At 39.9% G+C, this 17,591-nt stretch overlaps 1 long non-coding RNA gene across 1 annotated transcript; it reads right to left on the bottom strand.

Annotated features, from left to right (window-relative positions):
* Positions 1-10,066: 10,066 nt before the first annotated feature.
* On the bottom strand, positions 10,067-16,071 carry LOC114270098 (uncharacterized). The gene is made up of 4 exons (XR_014337441.1): positions 15,996-16,071; positions 15,785-15,866; positions 12,178-12,336; positions 10,067-10,361 (listed from the first exon to the last, which is right to left on the bottom strand). It is a non-coding gene; the product is annotated as an uncharacterized LOC114270098 (long non-coding RNA).
* Positions 16,072-17,591: the final 1,520 nt, after the last annotated feature.

Genomic DNA, 17,591 nt, shown 5'->3' with positions numbered 1-17,591 from the left:
AATAAGAAGAAAACTTTGGCCGAGCGGAAAGACAAGTACCTACGCGAGCTGGTCAAGCTCGAGAAAAAGAAAGACGCCGAAATAGCAGAGGTGAAGAAGAGCGCGAAAGACGCTGAAGACCACGGCTACAAGGACGGGGAAGCCACCTACATCCTACAGTGCGAGGCTGCGAAGGACATATTTTTTAAATGCGGATAGAAAGCGGCTGTCTCAAGCCTCGGTTTCGGCCAGGAAACCGAGGTCTTCTAGAACCCCCCGCCCCACTTCATTCCGAGCTATATGGCGGACTATGCCAATGCTATCCAGGAGAAATTGCTGCAAGTAGGGGAGGAAGATGAGGCATCCCTAGAACCAGAAGACGCCCCAGCTGCCACAATTAACCCCGGTCTTCAGACTGCTCAGTCAGCTCGGGTTGATCCACCGGTGCCCATTACTGTTGATGATGTGGCAGTGACTGACCTACCTGCCAACACCGGGCTACCGAGTGGTGAAGCTCAGGTTGACTTGGATGCCGATCTGGATGACCTGTTTGCTTAATCATGTAATTTCTTCTTTTTACTTTTGGCCAGAATTTGTAGCTGGGCTGAATTTGTAACCAGGCTGAAGTCCTACTTCCTGTAACTTTAATTTGAATCTTGAATGCAATCTTCGTCTTTTTGCTCGGTTTATTCCATCTGCATTTTTATTTTCTTCTGTGATTTGCATGAAGTTTAGCTTTTTCTGGCCGAGGTACTTATCTCGGTCTTGGAACCTTGTAATCTGTTTGGTCATACCTGCCAAGTCTCCTCAGCTTAGATCCTTATCTCGGCTGAAGAGTACTTAAAGTTGGTTATTCCAGTCAACCACTCTTCAGCCTAGATCTTTATCTCGGCTGAAGAGTACTTAAAGTTGGTTATTCCAGCCAACCACTCTTCAGCCTAGATCCTTATCTCGGCTGAAGAGTACCCCAAGTTGGTCATTCCAGCCAACCACTCTTCAGCCTAGATCCTTATCCTAGCTGAAGAGTACTCATAGTTGGTTATTCCAGCCAACCTCTTTAGCCTAGATCCTTATCTCGGCTGAAGATAAACAAATGTTGGTTATTCCTGCCAACTTCTTCAGCCTAGATCTTGATCTCGGCTGAAGAGAGCTCAATGTTTGGTTATTCCTGCCAAACTTCTTCAGCCTAGATCTTGATCTCGGCTGAAGAGAAACAAATGTTGGTTATTCCTGCCAACCTCTTCAGCCTAGATGCTGATCTCAGTTGAAGAGTACTCAAAGTCGATTATTCCAGCCAACCTAGAGCCAAGTGTTTGGTTATCCCTGCCAAACTTCTTCAGCTTAGATCCTGATCTCGGCTGAAGAGAGCTCAAAGTTGGTTATTCCTGCCAACCTAGAGCCAAGTGTTTGGTTATTCCTGCCAAACTTCTTCAGCCTAGATCCTGATCTCGGCTTAGGCTGAAGAGAGCTCAAAGTTGGTTATTCCTGCCAACCTAGAGCCAAGTGTTGGTTTTTTCGGCCAACTCTGTGTTCATTGCCCCTAGCTCACTAAAACAATTCTTACAAAAGAAAAGAATTGTGCTGAAAAGGAAACTACTTGTTTTATTGAAAAAAGAAAAAAATTACAAGGACTTCAATGGAAAGCTAAAAATAAAATAGTTTAAGATTGGCAGTGTTCCATGGCCTGGGAATAGCCTTGTTATCTCCGTCTTCCAAGTGATATGCCCATTTTCCTGCTAAGCCAACCACTTTGTATGGTCCTTCCCAATTAGGCCCTAACCTGCCATCCCCGGGGACCAGAGTGTTTCCCATTACTTTGCATAGCACCCAATCTCCAATCTTGAATTGCCTCGGATGTACTGTCTTGTTATATTTTCTGGATAACTCTTGCTGGTATGAGGCGATGTGAACCAGTGCTCTTTCTCTTCTCTCTTCTGCAAGGTCGAGTTCCAAGGCTATGGCTTCTCTATTTAAATCTGGGTCAAAATTTTCACTTCTAGTAGTGGGGAGGCCTATTTCTAATGGGATTACTACTTCCATGCCATAGGCCAAGGAAAAAGGTATTTCTTCAGTTGACCGCCGAGGTGTGGTACGGTAAGCCCATAAAACATGAGAAAGCTCCTCAGCCCACTTGCCTTTTGCTTTCTCTAGCCTTTTCTTCAATCCATCTAAGACGACTTTGTTTGATGCTTCCGCCTGGCCATTTGCATGGGGGTATGCCGGTGTAGAATTGTCGAATTCTATCTTGTACTCCTTACAAAAGCCTCTAAAATTTTTGCCATCGAATTGAGTGTCGTTGTTAGATATTAGAGCTTGGGTATGCCGAACCGAGTGAAGATATTTTGCCAGACGAACTTCTTAACATCTTTCTCCTTTATTAAGGCGAGTGCTTCTGCTTCCACCCACTTTGTGAAGTAGTCTGTTGCTGCAAGAAAGAACTTTCTGTTGCCGGGTGCCGTTGGAAGTGGTCCTACTATGTCCAAGCCCCACATTGCGAAGGGCCATGGGCTAGTTAATGGTAGAAGCTCTCTGGCTGGCTGATGTATTTGGTGTGTGAACTTTTGGCATTTCTCGCACCTCTTGACATACTTTTCTGAATCTGCTTGCATGTATGGCCACCAATATCCTTGTGAAATTGCTCTGTAGGCCAATGATCTTCCCCCTTGGGGGCTTCCGCATACGCCTTCGTGTATCTCGAACAAGAATGCTTTGACCTTGCTAGGATGGACACATTTCAAGTAAGGTCCTGTGAAGGATTTTTTGTACAAGGCCATTGATGGGGAAAGCCAAAATCGCTGTGACTTTGCTCTTATTTTGTTGGCCTCTTTCTTCTCCTCTGGTAAGACACCGTCTTTTAAGAATACTATAATGGGATCCATCCATGAAGGGCCTAGTTCGGCACAACACACCTCACCTACTTCGTGTTCTTCAATGCTTGGTCTTGGTAGAAAGTCGATCAGTAATGGATGTGGGATGGATGTATTTGCCATCGAAGCAAAGCCAGCTAGTTCGTCTGCTCTACTGTTTTCTTCTCGGCCGATCTGTTCTATCTGCACTACGTCGAATTTCATGATTTCCTTTCTGACTAACTCTTGGTACTTAGCCATCCTTTCATCTTTCACCTCGTAGTTGCTTGAAATCTGGTTTACTACCAACTGGGAGTCACTGTAAACCATTAGCTCGGTGACCTTGATGAAGAGGGCTGATTTTAGGCCTGCTAAAAGCACTTCATACTCTGCTTCATTGTTTGATGCTGGGAAGCCAAGGTTGACTGCTTGTTCCACTATTAGTCCATCTGGTGAGATGAGGACTATGCCAAGTCCTGCACCGTGCATGTTGGATACTTCATCCACGAAGAGTTTCCACATCTCTCCAACGAATAGTTTCCAGCAAGTGGATGGATCGGATGACGTTTTGGGATCATGAATGTTACCGGTGTTTTCTCCAAGTCCATGCCGGTTGTAGGTGTTGTGTCTTCATTATCAGACTACCTCTAATCTCTGCTTTTTGATGACTCCTCATTGGGAATGGCTTGGTTTGCCTCTTCCTCACTTTCTTCAATCCGGTATGCCCTAGATGTGGCTGGGCATCTTATTTTGGGGGCTATGTAATTCCTGTGGCACTTTCCATCCCCTTTTCTGTTGTACTAGTCAAGTCAACTGGGCAGATGTGATGACTTCCTGGTGTGAACTCTGCCACAAAGTCTGCCAAAGCTTGAGCTTTTATTGCGGTTCTGGGTTGAAACTTGATATCAAATTATCCCAATTCCACTGCCCACTTCAAGATTCGCCCAGAAAACTCCGTCCTCTCAAACAAAGCTTTTAATGGAAAAGCTGTTAGGACGGTTATGGTGTGGGCGTGGAAATAATGCGACAGCTTTCTTGAGGCCATCATCAAGGCTAAGGCCAGTTTCTCCAATGGTAGGTACCTGGTTTCTGCGCCCAGCAAGGTTTTAATAACATAAAAGATGGGCAGGTGTTGGATTCCTTCCGCTCTAACCAACACTGCGCTGACTGCGTGCTGTGAAACTGCTAAGTACAAAAAGAGCTCTTCTCCAGGTATTGGGGGTACTAGCAACGGTGGAGAAGACATGTATTCTTTCAAGCTTTCTAGGGCGCAGTCGCATTCTTCATCCCACTCAAACTTGGCCTTTAATGCTTGGAAGAATGGTCGACATCTGTCTGACGATCGACTTATGAACCGGTTGAGCGTGGCTACTAGGCCGGTAAGATGCTGTACCTCTTTGATTGTGTTGGGCCTCTCAAGATCTTGGATTGCTTTGATCTGAGAAGGGTCTACTTCTATACCTCGGTTGGTCACTAGAAAGCCTAGGAATTTGCCTGACCCTACACCGAATGCACACTTGGATGCATTTAGGCGCAACTTGTTTTTCTTCAGAATCTGGAACATTTCACCTAGGTCCCTTAGATGGTCCTTCTCATCCTTGCTTTTGACCACCATGTCATTTATGTAAGCCTCCATTGTTCTGCCTAACAATGGTTTAAACATCTTGGTGACCATCCGTTGGAATGTTGCCCCTGCGTTTTTTAGGCCAAAGGGCATGACCTTGTAACAATACAATCCTCTAGGCATTGTGAAGGATGTGACCTCCTGATCTGGTTCATACATAGCGATCTGATGGTAACCTCTGTACGCATTAAGGAAGGTAAGTCGATTGTGTCCTGCTGTCAGGTCTACCAGTTGGTCTATTCCTGGTAGGGGAAAACTGTCCTTTGGGCATGCCTTGTTGACTATTTTGAAGTCCATGCAGACACACCATTTTTCGTTCTTCTTTGGCACTACTACGGTATTGGAGATCCACCTGGGATAGTGCACTCCTGCCTCCAGCAAGTTTCCCACTTCTTCCGTGCACTATCTCGACATTGTGAAGTGCTGATTTGCGAGTGCGCTGTATAACTGGTCTGGGAGTTAGGTGGACATTCAATTGGTGACAGATGAAGTTTGGGTCAATGCCAGGCATGTCATATGGTGTCCAGGCAAACACTTCAATGTTAGAGGTTAAGAATTCCATGACCTCTATTCTCTCAATGCTAGACAAAGACGAGCCGAGCAAAAGGAACTTTTTTGGGTCTTTTTCATCTATCCTTACCTATACCAAGTCTTCCACTGCCTTCTGTTCAGCTGCCTTGCCAACATCCGCAAATAGTTCATTGTGCTCAGGGGCTTCCACCATCTGTACATACCCTTTGGCAGCGCGGCTACCATTTACTGTGACGAAGCACTGTTTGGACATAATTTGGTCTCCAAAGACCTCCTCAATTACTCCGGCTTCGTTGGGAAACCGCAATACTTGATGGTAGGTTGACGCTACCGAACGCATGGCGTGTAACCATGTCCTTTCCAAGATTATGTTGTAAGTGGAAGGGACTTTTAATACCCAAAATTCCACATGTTTCGTCATAGTTCCTGCCTTGATTGGGAGGATTATCTTGCCCATTGGCCACTCTGGCATTGAGTTGAATCCAATTAGGGGAGATGTTGCAGGTGCCAAGTCTTTGTCCTTCAGTTTCAGTTGTTTGAAGGTTTCATAATACATTATCTCACATATATTTCCTTGGTCGATCAAAATCCATTTGATGTCGAAATTCTTGACGCGTAGAGTGACAACCAGTGCATCATTATGAGGGCAAAATATTCTTGCTAAATCTTTGTCTGAAAAAGATATGACATTTGTGGCCTCTGTTCTCCCCTTTTTGATGGCAGGTTGTGTACTTAATACCTCCCTCAAGTGCTCAGCCTTTTTGATCATCCCCCTGAGCTCATATACCCGCTCAGGTTCGCATATCCCATGTATTACGTTAATCACACCTTGAGGTGGAGCGTCGACTGGCATCCCGTTTGGGTTGTTGTGGTTCTCGGGCTAGTTGTGTTCATCCTTCTATGTACTGGTCCAGGTGCCCAGTTGCCACTAACTCTTTCAAATGCTGCCTCAACGGCGTGCAATTTTTAGTGCGGTGCCTTTTTTCATCATGGAAGGTGCACCGGGACCTCTCATCATAGTCTTTTTGTGCTTCTCCCAACTTTGCTGGCCATCGGACGAAAGGTTCATTGCGTATCTCACTGAGAATTCGGTAGATTGGTTTTTTGAACACTGTGGTAATGGCAGTGCGGACTCTTAACCTCCTTTTGTCTGGGTCCTCTCTGTTGGCCCGCCTGCCTCGCCTATTCCTGTTAGGTTGCTCTACCGTGTTGACTTTTGCTGTAGTCTTTTTATCTGGCATTGTTGTTGTGCCGGATTTTGCCTTAGCACGGGCGCTATCTTCCTCTATGTGAATATATTGGTGCACTCTCTCCATTAAGGCCTCCATCGTAAGGGGTGACGTCATAGTAATTGAGTCTCACAATTTGTTACCGACTGGCAGGCCCCGTTTGTATTGTGCAATGGCGAGGTTTGTAGGGCAATCCCAAATCTGGTTGAAGGTTTCCTAGCAGTGACTGTTGTAGGATCTCAACGTCTCCTTGTCGCCCATGTCAATGGAGAGTAGCTGATCAATCTCCACTGGTGTCTTGGTGTTCGTTCTAAACCTAGTCACGAACGCCTCTACCAATTGTGCCCAGGAGGCGATGCTGCCTTCTGGTAGCCTTTCGAACCAGGTTAGACCTTGGTCGCCAAGGTTGGATAGAAATAGAATGCACATTAAAGCCTCGTTTAGCCGGTATACTGCCATAACCTGGCAGAAGTGGCTCAGGTGCATGTAGGGGTTGGACTTCCCCTCATAAGTGGTGAATTTGGACTGGTGGAAGCCTGATGGTAATGGTGCGTTCTCAATTTCTGGAACGAACAACGATCTTTGTAACCTTGCTAATACTTTGTCTGCTGGTTCGTAAACAAGACACGACATTAGCATTCCTACCTCGACGCTACCATGTATCCGAAGGGCTAACCACTGAAGGGCTGAAACTCTGCGCGGGTCGCGAGCCCTGGTGTCCTCCTTCCATCGGGCCCTTTCTTCAAGCACAGTTCGCAAGTCAGATGATCTAGGCAACTCCGTGTGCCTAGATGACGTCTGGTGCGTGTGCAAGGGCCGATAGGTGCTTCCCTCAGTACATGACCTCTCAGTTCTCGTTCTCTCAGACCTGGAGTAACAAGTCCTAGAAGTCCGCGATTGAGTGTCGCCTGTTCTAAGACTCCTACTTTCTGCTTGTGATGGTGCGGTATGCCTACCACGATCTTTCGAGTGGCGAGGGGCCATGTTGCCTTTGTGCCCCTCTCCTGTCGCCGCCCCTCTTCATTTTATCTGGCACTTCATTGACTCCATGTCTGCCGTCATCCTCTTTATTAACTCATCCTGCTCTTTCACGCGATCCTCCAGAACTTGAGAGTCCATCCTCTGCCTCTATCTTTCAGGACGTTGAGAGCGACGGAGACTGCCGCCCCATCTCCCCTTTACATCCCCCCGGGGGTTCTGTCATTGGGGTTCTAAATCTGCCATGGGAGGGATAGAAGGTAAACCTTCGCGCCTCCCACCCCCCTCCGGGGTTTGCCTATCAATAGCTGATTGTGGCAAGTCTTCATTGTGCGCCATTGTTTCCAACTAGAAAGGAAAGTTTGATCAAGAGGTTTTGTTCTTTGTGTATTCCCACAAATGGCGCCAATTGTACGAGCACGAAATAATCTTCTCATAGAATCCTGTCGATCAAGTTTGTGCCTTTCCAAACGCCGTCGCTTTACTCCCTGAAAACACAAACGTGAGCTAGCCGGCGGGTGTGTGCCAGATACCTCTCTGATGCCTAAGTCAGTAAAATAGACAAATAGACAAAAGCTCTGTGTATTCCGAGAATCAAAGGTCTGTTACCTGTGCATAGGTTATGTTGTGAGCTTTTATAGGTTCCGCGTGGCATAATCCTAGTAGGACTCTTACCCCTTAAGGTAGAGTCCTCTTAGGAATCACATTCCTGAAAAATAATGCTTATCCTTCCACACCTCCCTCACTGCTTAAACCAAGTGAGATGGTTTTACCTCGGTTAGATGTCAGTATGACCGAGCTAACACTAGCCCTTTGTTATGCTTAATCCAGCGCCTTCATATGCAACACATAGCTCGGCTCTTGTTCACTTGCACCTCGGTTTTGCCTGTTGAGATCGAGCTAACTACAGCAAGCTTTAACCGAGCTAACAGAGTATGATATCTTTGTTTATATATACATTTTCTTGCATAAACTTCATGAATTCTCTAAGCTTTAAAGAGCTTTCATCATAAAGTTTGGACCACATGGTTCATAGTTTATAATAGTTTTGGAGTCTTTGATTAACCAATTGAAAGAATTAATTCTAGTTTTGAGCATGCATGATTTTGTTGTGTTCGTACTCATTTCTTCTTGCATGGGTTTTCAATTTGCAAATTCCATGGGATGTAAAGTTTTAAAGTTCAAATATGTATATCTATGTCTATACATTTTATTTCAAAAGTTTATTTGATTTTTTTTATTGGAAACACTTGTGTTTGAGGATGGAAGTTTGAGTTTAAAAGTTTACACTTACATGCTTTATGCAACTATATACCCAAGTGAGGGTTTGATTTCTTTCTTAGAAATTTGGTTATTGTTTCTAAGTTTTACCTTGTGTTTCATGGACAAGGTTTAAGTCCAACATGTTTCTATGAGTTTTTGGGAATGAATTGCATGAAAATAAACTTATTTTGGCAAAGAAACGCACTGCTCAAACAGAGCTATTTTTCGGACTGTTTCTGCAACAGCCCCGCACGTGCGCCCATTTTGGTAAGACCCGGCTTGTTTTTCGCTTCTCTCTTTCACCTCCTGGGCCTCCGATTGCATGGTTTTAAAATGTTTTCACAATCATTTGCATCTCACGAGTGCATTAGAATGAATAAATAAAACATTAGAACCGCACGAATAAAGACGAATGGTAATTGAATAAGTAAACAATCGAATCAATGGTATTGGCTAAGGATTGAATGTAATTGTATCGTTATGCTTGAATTTATTTGTCTAGGTCGGACACCGAATAAATAGTACGTGTATCAAGGAGCCCACTGTGAGTAACAATGTTGTAAAGATATATTCAATCGTATTTATTTTCAAATTGATAAATCATATTGCTTTCTGAAATTATACTTCTTGTCGATTGAATAATGATCTTATTTTGAATTATATTCGTGGCATCCATAGCGTATTGTGATTGTTATTGATATTGATATCGTTATTGTTACCGTTATTGTTACAGAGATCTCTATCAGTTCCAAATCTTGGAACTATTGTTATTGTATGATGGCCATCAATTGATTGTTCAGTCTTTTAAGACCAAGTGTATCGTTGTTATCGGATGTACCACGTACGACTTATATAATTATTGATTGATTGAATTGATTAAATCGAATGATTGATCGACAAATTATATTGATTGAAAATGTTCTAATGCTAATCGATTGTTTCAAGGATTGAAGGACATCATTCTTAACCTCTTTACACACTTGTTATTCACTGGGCTCTAGCTCACTGTTTATTATATATATGTAGGTGATCAAGCATCGGACCAGAGTTACACTACAACAAAAAACACATTTGGTGACCCAAAAATTGGTCGCCAAAAGTACAAATTTCGTCGCCAAACGAATCGGCGACAAGTATACAATTGGTCCAAAAGCCTGTCACTAAACGTATTGGCGACAAAATCAGAAATTGCCACCGTATATAGACATTTAGCGACAAGCAAAATTTGTCGCCAAAAATCATATATTTTGTCACTATAAAATTACAATTTGTCGCTAAAAGGTTAAAATTTGGATAGGTTATGTAGTTTTAGCGACAAATAAATGCGTCGCCAAATGTACTATTTAACGACAAAATTAATTTGGTCGCTAAAAATCACGTTTTTAGCGACGAGTAAGTTTTGGTTGCTAAAAGTTTTTGGAATAACCACTAACTTTTAGCGACAAAAACAATAATTTGTCGCCAAATATATTAACAACAACCAAAATACCACATGTCACTAAAAATTCACTACACAAATTTTGATTTTAATAATTTTCCTGTTCAAAATAATCCAAAACACCTGTTTTCCTGTGCACAATATATACACAAATGTAATGTAAATAATAATATACCTGTGCAAGACATTCATACTAATTCAAAATTAATAGCTACGAAAAATCCCAATAAACATAATTATAATTCTCTGACAATCTAAAACATACATACCAAAGTACTTACAAACTACTAACATCAAACCCATAAATACATTACTAAATCCTATGTCAAAATATTTTCAAAAACACAACCAAATATTTTGATGCTAAACATTTAATCCATAAATTATTTACCAAAATCCTATGTCAAAATATTTCCAAAAACACAAAATAAAATCTTCTGATACAGCCCAAACTGTTTTCCACCATTGCCAATCTGTCACATGAAAAAAGAAAAAACAATATTAGATTGACAAAAAAAAAAAACCTTGATATGAATTTCACAATTTTGATTTTAATTTTGTAACGAGAAGTCCAATCGGGTGCTGTTTACTCATACAAGTTTGCTCATACAAGCCTATTTAGGCTTGAACAAGTTGCCCGTGCCAAGTTTCGGAAGTTTCTGTGGTCATTTTGCAATTTCGGCCCCCGAATGGGCATTTTAAGTCTTGTGCTTTACATTTTTTCTTGTAATTTTCTAACCAGAAATCCAATCGAGGTCCCGTTTATTCCTACGAGTCTATTTAGGTTTGAACAAGCTGTCCGTGCCAAGTTTTGATGGTTTCAGTGGTCATTTCGCAATTTCAGCCCTCGAACGGGCCTTTTAAGTCTTGTGTTTTACAATTTTCCTTCTAATTTTCTAACCAGAGATCCAATAGAGGTCCCGTTTGTTCCTACAAGTCTATTTAGACTTAAAAAAGCTGTCTGTGCCAAGTTTTGGTGGTTTCGGTGGTCATTTCAAAATTTCGGCCCCCCGAACGAGCCTTTTAAGTCTTATGTTTTACATTTTTCCTTCTAATTTTTTAACCAGAAATGCAATCGAGGTCCCGTTTGTTCCTACAAGTCTATTTAGGCTTAAACAAGCTGTCCGTGCAAAGTTTCAGTGGCTTCGGTGGCCATTTCACAATTTTGACTCCCGAACGGGCATTTTAAGTCTTGTGTTTTACAATTTTCCTTCTAATTTTCTAACCGGAGATTCAATCGAGGTCCCGTTTGTTCCTACAAGTCTGTTTAGGTTTGAACAAGCTGTCCATGCCAAGTTTCGGTAGTCATTTCGCAATTTCAGCCCCCGAACAGGCCTTTTAAGTCTTGTGTTTTACAATTTTCCTTCTAATTTTCTAACCGGAGATCCAATCGAGGTCCTGTTTGTTTCTACAAGTCAATTTAGGCTTGAACAAGCTGTCCGTGCCAAGTTTCGATGGTTTCGATGGTCATTTCGTAATTTTGGCCCCTGAACGGGCATTTTAAGTCTTGTGTTTTACAATTTTCCTTTTAATTTTCTAACCGGAGATCCAATCAAGGTCCCGTTTGTTCCTACAATTCTATTTAGGCTTGAACAAGCTATCCGTGCCAAGTTTCGGTGGTTTCGGTGGTCATTTCGTAATTTCGGCCCCCGAACGGGCATTTTAAGTCTTGTGTTTTACAATTTTTCTTCTAATTTTCTAACCGGAGATCCAATCGAGGTCCCGTGTGTTCCTACAAGTTTATTTAGGCTTGAACAAGCTGTCTGTGCCAAGTTTCGGTGGTTTCGGTAGTCATTTCGCAATTTTCGGCCTCCAAATGGGCATTTTAAGTCTTGTGTTTTATAATTTTCCTTCTAATTTTCTAATCGAAAATCCAATCGAGGTCCCGCTTGTTCCTACAAGTCTATTTAGGCTTGAGCAAGCTGCCCGTGCCAAGTTTTGGCAGTTTCGATAGACATTTTGCAATTTTGTCCCCCGACCGGGCCTTTTAAGTCTTATGTTTTACAATTTTGCTTCTAATTTTCTAACCGGAAATCCAATCGAGGTCTCGTTTGTTAATACAAGACTATTTACGCTTTAGCAAGCTGCCCGTGTCAAGTTTCGATAGTTTCGGTAGTCATTTCGCAATTTCGCCCCCCAAATAGGCCCTTTAAGTCTTGTGTTTTCAATTTTCCTTCTAATTTTAAGGCTTCCGTTTTACAATTTTGGCACTTTTATTCAACACAACAAGACATATAAAGTTAAATGCTTGACGCGATTTGAAAATTAAATTATGAAAAATATACTTACAAAAGTGTTTGTCAATAAGATTCCTCTGATTGATAATCATCTTCATCAACCTCCATGCCTGCCCGATCCTTGCGCATCCTCATAAACTTCTTAATCTCTTCACAAATTTTGTTTTGCATTTCAATCATTTTAGCTTGCTCTTGTGCTACCAGTTCTGGGCTGCAATTTCAATGGCCTTCACATTACATATATGTTTTATATGTAATCTAATTTTTAGGAGGGGAGATTTATTTATGTACTAATAAACTTACAATAACAATTAATGCCAACTATCAATGTAACAGTGAGACATTAGATAATAAAAAATTTATGATGTATAAATGTGATAATTATAGCATTTTTGATAAACTTATTATTAGACAAATAGTAACCATGTCAAACACTTTTTACTAGGTCCATGACTTGTAGTTTCTAGTTCCTCAAAACTGGAACCCCAAGAACCAAGTGTCAAAAGTGGTTTTGATTTTTTATTACTACTTACTACTGTACTTCAGAACATAAAATAGAATAGAATAGAATAAAAACTGAATCATTAGATACTCTCTGGACAATCACCCAAAACTGGGACCATGCTGTCCTTGTATGCAAAACCTAAAACAAAATCAGAATGTTGGCCTCAAAATTCTCTCAATAGTTGGGCATTTAGTGTCACATCTCAGAACAACAAAAACATACACAAATAAATAAATAAATAAAAGGCAAATCCTATAATGTGCAAACCTAAGACTGTGTTTGGAGCATAAATATAATGTTGAGTTACAACAAAATTTAATTCATACCATATGCTAATTGTAATTGTGTCATAACTTCAACAACACAACCCATGCGTTCTCCTGTATGAATGCAACTATCAAATGTTACCAGTGATTTTTCCAATAAAATAACACATACCAAGTTATTAATTTCAATTTTCGTCAAATGAAAACAAGATTTCACAAAAACCGTCATGTTCATCATTTACAAACAGGGAATTTGCAGATAGTGATGCCCTGGTGAACATTTTTTAATTAATTTTGTTATATGCCTCTACTAATGGCCCCGTTTTTAGCAGGATATGACAAGCATGGAGTAGATTCAACAGTAATAAATCATGTACAGCTTGTCAAAGATTTGAGAAATTTGAATTCAATTCAATTACCTAAACGAGCTGAGGTTAAAGATTTAAGAAATTCAAATTCAACTCAATCACCTAATGGTGCTGAGGTCAAGGACAAACTAGAGCTTTGAAAAACAATTAAACTTGAATTAATATACACTTTCATAGAGAGAGAGAGAGAAGATTACAAGCATAATATTAAAAAAATGATGATATCATTAACAATTTTCATATATCAAGTAGAGAGAGAGAGAGAGAGAATTGTTACCAATTGCTACAGTGACAAAATAAGTTAATTTAGCTTAATACATGGATCCTAATATATCCTAGCTCACAAATTTATCAGCAAGTAAATAAATGACATTAGACCAAACTCCAAGAAAGAAGAGGAAAAGCCAGTGCATGTTCAATAGATCTCTAAAATTCAGATTGAAACATGGATGTGCCATGTATGGAATTAGTACATCAGCAAACTACAGCTCCAAGCATTGCAACTCCAGAAAATCCATCCAAAGAGAGAAAAAAAAAAGAAAAAAGAAAAAAAAGAACACAGAAAAAAAAGAATCAATCCACAAACAACACTTGAATGGGGAGAAAAAATGAATCAACTAAACCGATTCTTTTCTATTTCATTTTCCTTTTTTCTATTCTTTTTTAAAACGGAATCCATACTTTTATGTCAAAAAGCTTCAGAATGCAGCAAAAATAGACCGAAAACAGCAGCAAAAACATCACCGAAATAGCCCAAAAACAACCCCAAAATAGCCAGAATAGCAGCAGCATAGGGCTGGAAAAAAAAAAACAAGTGTAGAACTGCAGCAGCACAGAACAGAAAAGAAAAAAAAAATCAATAAGAGTAAAACTGTAGCAGCACAGAGCAGGAAAAAAAAATCAGTAAGTGTAGAACTATAAAATATGAAAAAGTCATTCATTCTTCAGGCTATTCTTTCAGGTTGAGTTTGGCAAATGCTTTTTTAGTATCTTTAAAACTTAATTCCCAAACGGACACAACTTTTTTGGCTAAAAAACAATGCTATTTAAGCCATTGCCAAACAAAGTAAATAAAAAAAAATTGAAACAGAGCTTAGTTATATATTTCTAGCCTCATATTATCTGAAAAACTCAATACAGATCAAAGCTATGGCTAAACTAACTCAGGTGTGACAATTAGAAAGTTAGACATTCATCATTTGAGTTCAACAACCAATATCACTTCCAAAAGGTGCATATAATTGTCACTGATAAATCTAACATAGCCTATTGTTTATATTTTGCTCTTACATAGGCTATTTGAAAATAATATTAACTGATCTAATGGTCTCTGTGTATGGGGGGGGGGAGGGGGAAGAGGGGATAGTAGATGCCAATCTCAGTTATGTGTTCATGACCTGATCAAAACCAAAATAATGCTAGAGAATCAGATGTTAAAATAAGCTTAAATATCTTCTTTACACTAATTATCTTTAATTTGATTTAATTTTTCATGATAAAAATTTCAAACTTTTTAACGATCACTGTCATTGTCCATGCAGGCTAACACGTTTGTGATTGATCAACACACTTATCTCATGCAGAAATAGTCCCCAAGAACAAATGCATAACAGGATATTCCCAAATGCCAAGAAACTGATGTTTCATAGAATAAACACTTCGTCATGATGATCAATAGTAAATGGAATCACCAAGCCAAGGTGGAACAAATTTAGTGGCAACCATAACATATTCTCGAAGGTTCTATTTCTGTTTTTGCTTAGAGCAGGAAAAAAAAAATCAATTAGTGTAGAACTGTAGCCACATTATTTCTTCTTCTAAGTGTAGAACTGCAGCATAGACCAGAACAACAGCCACATTTTTTTTTCTTCTTCTAAATTTGTAGAACTGTTGCACCAAATAATTTTCTTCTGGAAGTGATAAAATTTCATGCAATCAATAAGTGTAACCAATTAAAAGATAGAAGAAAAAAAATGTACTCCAGATGTTTAGCTCTAGGCTTCAACTTGGTCAGTGTAGAAAATTGAGCACTTCTCAAAACATGTTATATATGTTTATTTATTGATGCTTGAACCAATTAAAACAACAACAACAACAACAAACAAACAATGAAATGATTACAATTATTATTGGAGAAGCTCTTCACCACATATCAGTTCGAAAATCAGTCCCAAAATTAGAATATCAGTCCCAAAAATCAATAAAAATTGATCAAGTTTACTGCATCAAAACAAAGGAATTCAATCATCCCAGAACAAAAGTGGGAAAACAAAACAAACCCAGAAACGAAAATTCAATAATCAATGCATTCACACGAAACCCATTAAAATTTTCAATAAACCCATGTCGATATGAGCAATCAAAATCAACCCATAGATCGATAAAACACAAAAACACGAATTAAATAATTTATATATATATATATATATATATATACATTCAGTGTGTGTATGCACGTGAGAGATCTCCAAGTGAGGAAAATCTGATATTTATTGTGGGAATTGCTCGAGCGAGACATACCCGATTGGAATATCATAATATCAATCCCAAAAATAGTCCCAAAATCAGAATATCAGTCCCAATATCAGTGTTGTGTTGTGTTCTGCCATGCCGAACAAGAGAATCGAATTGAAGACAAACAAGAAAAAGAGGAAGATGAGGCAGTGTGAGAGAGTAAGAGTGAGAGGGAGAGGGAGAGGGAGAGAGAGACGAAGAAGAAGAGAAGACATACCTCTGTGTGTCTTCTGTTGTGCCGCTTGAGGTTGTGAAGTGAGAGAATGAGAAAAATATTAGGTCAATCCTTGTTTATTCACCTAAAAGGGCCTGTCAACTGTTGAATATAAAAAATAAAAATAAAAAAACAGATTCAAAACGATATCGTTTTGACCCTTAATTTATTGGCGACGAAAATTATTAGGTTGCCATAAATATCGTTCCGCGAATATTTTAATTCTATCGCCAAAAAATTACAATTAGCAACCAAAAATTTCGTCGCTATATGTTAATTTGGTCGCGAAAACATTTTTAGTGCTCCCGCGCAAAAATTTAAGTTGGAGCCAAACGTTTTTAGCGACCAATTGAGATATTGGTCGCCAATAGTTTATTTTTTGGCGACCAACAAGTATATTGTCGCCAAAAATATACAATTGGCGACTAATTCAATTTGGTTGCTAAAAAACGTCGCCAAAAATGCTTTTTGTTGTAGTGGCGGTGTCGACCGGAAACTTGTTTTTGTTAAGCCAACTATTGTGCCTCACTGCGAGGTTCCGAACCATTGCATATCAGGGCTTATTGGGTGATTCAAATTTACCCTTTTGACATTATGTTTATGTCTATGAGATAAAAATGTTTATTGGGTTTTGTTAACTGTTTTCGATAATGGGATTTAATTCCCTACATTGTGTTTTGTCTTGTATTTGTATTTGGGGTATAGGTGGTTATGAATATGGCTATGTGCATAAAAGTTTATTTTCATACAGGTCCTCATAGCTCATTGGACGATATATATTATTATTGAATGGCTTCCGCCAGCCCCTTTATATTGTAATATTGTCATTATTGTTGAACAGGCTTTCGGTAATCACGGATTACTGACCAGTTACGACGCTAAACCCATAGGGGCGGGTTTGGATCGTGACAGTTTTGCTTTTCCCAAGAAATTTTGCAATAAACTAAATTCATTATTAGTAAATTTTAGTAGGAAGGAGACTCGAAAGGGAAAGGAATTCATTGGGTGAGTTGGGGGCATTGCCTTTATCCAAATTCCATGAAGGCTTGGGATTTAGAGATTTTAACGCGTTTAATTTGGCCCTTCTACCTTGCCAAGGATGGAGGTTGATGAAGTTTCCTAAGTCATATTGTGCTAGGATGTTGAAAGACATCTATTTTCTCTATTCGGATTTTGTTAATGCTTCTAGAGGAAGGCGAGCTTCCTAGGCGTGGTCTAGTATTATTCATGGAAGGAGTATTTTGTTACAAGGAGTCAAATGGCAAGGTCAACAATGCATGCGGCCTCAATTTTGTTTTGGGACGACAAGTGGATTCCATCTATTCCTGGGTTTAAACTCTTTTCTCCAAAACCAATTAATTATGGGGTAAACATAGTAGTGGATGTGATTGATCTGGTACACGAGTTGGAAGGTTGAGTCCCCTAACAGCATAGTTTCAGTGAAGGAAGTCGAAGCTATTCGTACTATTACCAATTTCAGAAGAGGACAATGAGATTTTTTGGTTTGGTAGTTTGAGTCTAAGGGCTCTTATTCGGTGAAGTCGGGTTATCGTGTAAAGAAAGAGAGTTAGCTTAGAGACAATCTTCATCTTTCCAGCT

The sequence above is a fragment of the Camellia sinensis genome, chromosome 8, assembly GCF_055761805.1.
Source record: "Camellia sinensis isolate YWXY chromosome 8, ASM5576180v1, whole genome shotgun sequence".
NCBI lineage: Eukaryota > Viridiplantae > Streptophyta > Magnoliopsida > Ericales > Theaceae > Camellia > Camellia sinensis.
The sequence above is the reverse complement of the archived record's forward strand: the minus strand, read 5'-3'. Positions and strand labels throughout refer to the sequence as shown.